Consider the following 8,756-nt stretch of genomic DNA (forward strand, 5'->3'; position numbering starts at 1 on the left):
CGACTTCTTAAACCTGACTTTAAAATTCTTCTTCTAGTTGTAGCCATCGATACTCCGACCCCTGTAGTATGGCTGAAGTCTCTTTAGAAGACTGGTACAGATATAGAAGAATTTCTCCGAAAAAAAAAATTCTGATATATCTATTATGTTACGCGCTATCTCAGAGCTATGTTCTACCTCAGCAAGGTCTATTCTGGTACCGAATTTTTCTTCAAAAACCTATTCGTTATCAGTGCGACATCTTTCTGAGAAACACCCATTCCTTTCTTCCACAAACCACTGTTAATGGAATTTTTGACGTGACAACGTCTTAAATTAGGTTGTGGCTCGGAGTCACTCATGAAAAAGTGTAACGCCCACTCACGTCTGTTACGATGAGTCACCGAACGAGAGAGAGGCCGCCGGACCGGCGAATGCCTTGCGTCTCTCTCCCACTCAAACATGATCGGTCCGCTGCGCGCGCAGCACTAGAGAATTAGGCGCGTTGAATCATATGTACAATGTTTTAGTAAACAAAATATATTTCTATAGTTAAAATTTGTGCAATTCTTATTTTCATTCAATTCCTTGTTCCTATTGTGCAATTTAATAATATTCATATCAATAAATATTCTACCGAGAAAAAGACGTTGTCACGTAAAATCTTCGCCGTAAAACCGACTTTACAGGCAACCGATTTTTTTTAACTGAAACCTTGCACGGTTCAGCGCATAAATTCAATTATGATTTATTAGAAATCACGTTTTCACAAATTTTACCAGAATAATTTTTTCAAATATTTACACCTTGGTAAAACCAGATCAAATGAGTGGGTATTCAAATAAAATAAAAAACCAAACCAGTTTTTATTTTATATGAAAAGGTTGCTTAAATATGTGATAAGAATACTGATTTATAAAAGTGTAAAAATCATAAATACGAGGGGTAATACATAACTTTGGAAACTATGTGTATTAATATATTCTATATACTAAAAGGCTAAGCCCTTTTCTTGTGCGCAATACTCCTCCTAAACGGTGATAGATAGGAGAATAATTTTTCGAATAATTAAACAGATTGTTGAGTGGATTCCCCCTAAGGTTTAAAATTTAAAAAATTCGAACCGGTTTAAAAATGGCGGCCATAAAATGAATTTTTCATACAGTAAAGTATAGGAATTTTACAGGTTTCATTCTTCAAAATTTAAAGTCCTAATTTTCAATGTATTTTTAAAATATGCCCGCGTCTACTTTTTTCTTATACATACTGATTGAATTCAGAATTATGAAACCGAAAGTATATACTTCCGCTAAGATATCCCAGCCTAACCTAAACTAAAAGGCTAAGCCCTTTTCTTGTGCGCAATACTCCTCCTAAACGGTGATAGATAGGAGAATAATTTTTTCGAATAATTAAACAGATTGTTGAGTGGACTCCCCATAAGGTTTAAAATTTAAAAAATTCGAACCGGTTTAAAAATGGCGGCCATAAAATGAATTTTTCCTATAGTAAAGTATAGGAATTTTACAGGTTTCATTCTTCAAAATTTAAAGTCCTAATTTTCATGTATTTTTAAAATATGCCTGCGTCTACTTTTTTCTTATACATATTGATTGAATTCAGAATTATGAAACCGGAAGTATATACTTCCGGTAAGATACCCCAGCCTAACCTAAACTAAAAGGCTAAGCCCTTTTCTTGTGCGCAATACTCCTCCTAAACGTTGATAGATAGGAGAATAATTTTTTCGAATAATTAAACAGATTGTTGAGTAGATTCCCCCTAAGGTTTAAAATTTACATACAGTTACATTACAGATACAGTTTATTTTTAGGATTTTTGGAACATTTACACCAGGCGACGGAAACGATGGATCGTTAGACTCCGCCCCTCTTAAATATCAGCAAAACTTACATCAAAACTCGATATCGAGTTGGTCCGCTAGTATATTCTATAAGTAAAACATGTTTTTTTTTTCACTATATTTTAACATGTTTTAAATTTTGTGAGCCTGTGTAATTAAAGGCAATTATAAATCGGATCCCATTTGGTAAACAGATATAATTACTTATATTTAATACGGATGGCATAAGACGGAAAGTCTTATTTTGTATTTAAACACTAAAACAAACATTTAATTTGAATCCTGATTCAACAGTAAATTGGACCCACTGAAACAAATATTTGTATATAGGCAGCGTGTTAATTATAGGCAATATAATGAGTATGTTTTATTAAAACAACTTAGTATGTAAAACGCAAAATATATATTTGTATTTAAAATAATATATATATATATATATTAAAATCCGTAAACTAATTTTCGAAACCAAATTTAGATTTTTGCTTTAATCTTCAGTGACGTAGACTAGCGTCATATAATTTACCCGTCTCTTTTCTATAAAGATAAAACCGGAAAAGTTTTATAGAAGTTTTGGAAAACATTTGTCTATATACATCAATCAATCTGTCTTCTCTCCCCATTCATGACGTACCAGTATCTTGTTCTCCAGAAATACCAGAATCGTTAAATGGCACTGAGGTCTCAATCTGCCTACTCCTCAGTGTCGTTTCTGTGGCAATGGCAACAAGTAATGAAAGAATTATGTTGACGGGAAAGGATCACTACAGGAGCAATGCGACCAATTTGTGACAATAGAGTTAGAAAGTTAGAAGACCCTAATGGTTTCTAGTTCAGCAACTAACAATAACAAAGGAGGAGGCTACAGCTACCTAAGAAAAAATAAAGAAAAAAAGTAATTGCATGTCTCGCAAACAGGAAAATAAAAACAAAATAGGATATTAATGAAAGGCAATCGTAAATACGTATTTCTGACTATTTTACCTTTATTATGCACTCGCATTACCCACTTCTATTCGTTTTAAATGTTTTCACGGTTGACATTCCTTTTCTCAGGTAGCTGTAATTTTTGCCCTGGAAACTATAAGAGTCTTCTAACTCTAATGCCACTAATCGCATTGCTCATGTAGTGATCCTTTTCCAAGTTAACATGCTGCTTTTAATATATATGGAGCAACAAGAAGTCGAGACACCTCTCTTCGATAGCAAATTAGGTGAACCGTAAATCTAAAGCTTTTTACTTGGGGCTATTAGACGAAGCTAGGGAATTTATCTTTTACTCCGACATGCATCTATAGTTCGCCCTTAAAAACACTATCTTTTTTACTTTTTACATAGAGAAGACGTAAACGTTTTACATAGAGAAGACAAAAGTAAAATACTTTCATTTTAATTCGAATTCCACCATTGTACCGCACATGCTTCGAGTTAATCAACTCTCATCAGGAACACTCGTAGAAAATTAAACTGAAATATAATGCACTCTAGTATTTGGCTATTATAAAAACAATATCATGTCTAAGTAAACTAGCTTACTGAAAGCTAATAGACGATGCTAGAAATAACCTTTAACTTAGACATGCATCTATAGTTCACCCGTTTATGTCGGATAAAAAGGTTATTCTTAGCATCGTCTAACAGCCTCCCGTAAGAAGCTTTATATTTGCGGTTCATTTAATTCGATAACGAAGAAAGCTCTCTTGACTTCTTGTTGCTTGGTATAGATACCGCTGCTAGCGTACTCAGGCATGTTATTGTTATTATAGCGGCCAAATACTAGACTGCATTTTATTTTAGTTTAAACTTCCACAAATGTTTCTGACGAGAGTTAAATAATTTGAAACCCGTGTAGAACAATCGTGGAATTCGAATTCCACTCTAATTTCATTCGATTACACGAAAGGCAATCTTTTACTTTCATATATGTATTGTTATGATGTGTTTTTTGTTTGAATGATGAGCAATGAGTATTTTTAATAATATAATATATAGGGTTTTTATCGCGGTTCTCAAAGAATTAGCTTGTAAGTACTTTTTTAAATTATCTTTATTATAACTATTATGAAACACACATATATATCTAACCTAGTCAATGTAAATTTAAAATAAACTATCTTTAAACTGATATTCTTATAAAACTAATTAAATTCTATAGACAATCTAAAATTTAAACAAACTATCTTCAAAATTGAAATTGTTATGACACTAACTAAATTATATTAACAAAATTTTGTACCTTTCTTTCACTGAATGCCTAAATGAACTATTTTCCACTAAGTATATAGATTCTAATCACCACTGAATGTCTTCGTACTTCAGTTATCCTTGTTTTTTTGTGAAATTACTTTTTTCAATTATCAGCTTCTACCAATTTAAGATATATTTTTCTTCACCAGCATCTATACACCACCAACCAAACCAGCAAACAGCATTTATATTTATTCTTCTTTTCAATATACCAATATCCAATTATTATAAGTTGATTTATACTAATCTCCAACCATAATATAATTTAATTTCTTCCAATATACCTTTTTTTATCTTCAATAATTATTTGTGTATAATTATAAATGTGCATTAAATTATATGCATAATTTTTAATCTTCATTTAACTCACTATATTAAACTATTGGACTATTTGTACTTGATTCACTGACTCTAACTAACTTTCATAATAAACTGCTTGACTTCTGACTAAAAAACTTAAAAACTGCCATCTTGAATCCAAATCACGGGTATTTATATCTTTTGGACATTCTAGAACCATCTCGTAAGATATCATGTTCTATTTTGTTCTATTAACTACTTGTCTGAATTTTCTGGAACAAACCATTTCGCAAACATGGCCATCTCCGGAGATCCAGAGAATTCCATTCTTTTCTATTAATAATTTTGTTTACATTTAGGCTTTTCAGATCAGAATATATAATTAAATTAGTAACTTAACATTCTAATTTAATAAAATACACATTTCAAACAATATATTATTATAACCCACTTTATATTTGTAAATATTCTTAAACGTCACTTCAGAGTATAAATATCTGTCAAATTTCGAGAGTATTTTTGGTTGCCTAGGCACATGGCTCACTTCAATCTATCTACCACATTATAATTACTAAAATACAACTTTTTACACTTAATTATATGCTAATTTATTAAAAATACCCTCACATAAATATATTTTTATTAAATTCTCTAGTATATAACTTATTTAAAACAACCAAATACTTTTTTATATCTAATATTATGTAGTATATAACTTATAAATTATTTTCTATAAACCCCAATTGTCACAATACCCCAAAATTTAAATTTAAAATAAATAATTTACTTATTATTTTTTTAAATATTAATTTTCTCATACCTTATTAAATTTAATAAATCAAAATTTTTTTTTTTTTATTTAAAATGTGTTAAATACATCCCTGTTCGCTGTCTATGTCAAAACATAGAACAACGGATCAAGCACAGTTCGGCTATTCTATGGTCAAACTGTCATGTCAATTGGAGCAATGAAAATGGAGGCTATGTCAAAAATTAAAAACAACTAATGTAAGGTTCTATAATTATTTTGTATTCTGTTTATTTATAGACAAGATTTCCGTTCACAAGGCTTTCATCTATATGAATCGTAAGTTTTACACTTTCCATATTATTTTTAGAAAGACATTTATAGTATTAATTCTGTATCTAACCCCAAATTATGATTTTTAGGGTAGCAACAATTTCCACATGTACAAAATTCAACAAGTATGATGTCAAATTTATTCACAACAATGAAATCTACCATCTATTTAACAAATCAAGTCTATTGAATAAAATGGATATATCAGTAAGCTGTTAGTATTTTTATAATTAGTGTTAAGTTTATAATATATTACTTCTTTTTGAAAAATTGTACATTTTTCTTGATTTATTTTAAGTCCAACTTTATCTAATCTGTTTATTATAATTTTTAGGTGTTTCTCATGATCTTCAGCTGTTTTAGAAACAATTAATATATCACCAATGTAGTGAATTACAAAATGTTCATATTGATCCAAAATATCATGAAGACATCTACATAGAACACTGCAAGATGATTGAAGTCCAACTGGTACTACTTTGAATTGATATACTAATCTATCTATCTGAAATCCTGTATACTGTCTACTTTTTCTTTCTAGAGGTATTAACCAGAAACTATGCTGTAAATCGATTTTAGTGAAAAATGACATTCCTGTAATTCTTCCTAATATTCCATCTATACTCATTGGTGCTTCAAATTGCTTTTCAGTAATCTTGTTAATATTCCTTGCATCCAAACATAACCTGATTTCACCTGATCTTTTTCGTACTACTACTATGGGGTTAATAAAACGTGTGTCTGCCTTCTCAATGATCCCATCTTCTAACATATTATTAATTGTTTTGTTTACTTCTTCTCTGTATCTATATGGTATTGGGTATGATTTTGTTTTAAAATCTTTTTCTTCTTTAACTTTTATACTATGGATATAATTTTGTGCAATTCTATTTTCTTTATTGACAAGTCCCTTGTGTTGCTGTAATATGGAAATGACTATTGATTTATATTCTTCAGGGCAATTTAAAACTTTTATCATATCTTCTTCTTTACAAATAAAATTATTCTTCATTATGTACTCATTATTCCTTGCTTCCAATTTTACGCACTCCGCCTCGTAGGCATCCATCTGCTTAAAATTTCCATTCCTTAAATATTCACTACAATAATTATTCTTTACATTCTTCTGGGACATTTCCCTATCATCAAAATACATTTCTTCTTCATAAACATCATTATTTTCTTTTAATAATATCCTATCAACTCTTATTCCTTCTTCTACCTCATCTTTCTGCATAAATTTAATTATTTGCCCTTCCAAAGTTACCATTTTTTCTTCAAAATCTATCTTTACTTTCTTCTTTTCCAATTCATCATTTCCCATTAATATATCAACACATAAATCCTTAACAATAAATCCTTGCATATTAATTTCTTTATTAAGAATATTAATTTTAAAATTGGCTAGTTTATCAATTTCACCCAACTTCTTATTATTTGCACCAATAATTTTAATTTTTTGGAATCTTTATTATATCTGATAGTTTTAATGTATTAAAAATAAAATTCTCCGAGACTAAAGTACTTCTGAACCAGTATCTATCATAATCTTAATCATTTTATTTTTGGCCAAAGCATTTATATAAATTAAATTAATAGATTCAATAATTTTATCTTCATCTAAAGAAATAAATTCAGAAGGTTTTTCATAATAGCAATGGCCTAACTTGTAATTCAGAAAGTTTACTGCACAAAATTTTGATTATTAGAATTGTCAGATTGTATCTGACCACTTGGATCTGATGTCCTATGTCCTTCCCTACTATGACTTCTACTCACATTTTCTTGCCTTGTACTACTTCGTTCCCTGCCTTCGCAGCTTCTATTCCTTCGAACACAATTTACCTGTCTGTTATAGTTAGGTCGTTCTGTATTTCTTCTATTGTTAAAATCTTGTCTATTATTATTAGTACTGTTATTAAAATGTTGTCTATTATAATTAGTATTATTATTAAAATTTTGTCTATTATAACTAGTATTATTATTAAAGTTCTGTCTATTTGGATTAGTGTTAGTATTATTAAAATTTTGTAAATTATCACCATACCTAGTATTATTGTTATATGATTGTCTATATTGTTGATTATCATTTTTATTATATTGAAAAGTATTGTTGTTTTTTCTGTTATTATTACTTGTCATATTGCCTCTTTGTATTCTTTGAATAAAATTAATAAAACTATCTATTGTTTGAATATTTTGTACAGTTACGGTTTGCACAACATCAGCATCAAAATGTCTAGATACATTTAAGACTGTTTCATCCTCTCTAAGTGGTGGTTCTAAATATTTTGCAACTGTTATCAATTTCAATGCATAATCTACCATATTTGATTTTAAATTTTGATTATACTTTCCAAAATATAGAATTTCTCTAAACTTTGCTTGCTCTAATTCACCCCAATAATAATTTAAAAATTTATTTTCAAATGTTTGAAAGTTATCTAAATCATTTTCAATACTAGCAAACCAAGTTGCTGCATTGTCATTTAATGTCACTCTAATATAATCTTTAATATCATTAATATTATTCACAAATCTTAATTTATGTTTTAAACTATTTATGTATACTCTAGGATGCAAATTTTTTATATTACCAGAGAATTTAATCCCAGTCTCATTTGTTAAATTTAAGTAAGGTCTCCCTATGTCTCTCATTTGTGAAATATCATCTATTCTCTGTTCCACATTTCTTATTTGATTACAATTTATTTGGATATTTTGTTGTATATCGTCTAATTTTTCTTCTGTGTTTCTCCTGTCTTCGTTAATTTTTACTTCTAAGTTACATTTCTGTAACTCTATTTTCTGTTCTATATCTATCTTATTATCTTGAATAATCCTCTTTACTTCTGTCCTCTCATTGTCTATCCTTTTCTTGTAGTCATTCCGTATACTTTTTATTTCATTTGCTACTTTTTTCTCTGCAGCTTCAAGTTTTTTATCCATTTGTTTTACAATTTTATTATTATTATCTTCTATTTTCTTTTCTAATTTTCTATGATTCTCTTCCAATTTCTGTTCCATTTTTTTCATGTCTTCTTTGACTTCTTTTGAATTCTGTTCCATTTTTTGTTCTATTTTTTTTATGTCTTCTTTGACTTCTTTTGAATTCTCTTCCATTTTTTGTTCTATTTTTTTCATGTCTTCTTTGACTTCTTTTGAATTCTCTTCCATTTTTTTCGTATTCTCTTCTATTGTCTTGTTCATCTGCATCATTAATGACATCAAAGCTGCCATATTGACATTTTCCTCTCTTTCTGGATTCATTTCTGCAGTATCTTGTGG

The 8,756-nt window shown here is 29.2% G+C and overlaps 1 long non-coding RNA gene across 1 annotated transcript; it reads left to right on the plus strand.

Annotated features, from left to right (window-relative positions):
• The first annotated feature begins 5,261 nt into the window (after positions 1-5,261).
• Positions 5,262-6,430, plus strand: LOC140431632 (uncharacterized). Its single transcript, XR_011949707.1, has 3 exons — positions 5,262-5,474; positions 5,558-5,682; positions 5,803-6,430. It is a non-coding gene; the product is annotated as an uncharacterized lncRNA (long non-coding RNA).
• Positions 6,431-8,756: the final 2,326 nt, after the last annotated feature.

Source organism: Diabrotica undecimpunctata, unplaced genomic scaffold, assembly GCF_040954645.1.
Source record: "Diabrotica undecimpunctata isolate CICGRU unplaced genomic scaffold, icDiaUnde3 ctg00000999.1, whole genome shotgun sequence".
NCBI classification, from domain to species: domain Eukaryota; kingdom Metazoa; phylum Arthropoda; class Insecta; order Coleoptera; family Chrysomelidae; genus Diabrotica; species Diabrotica undecimpunctata.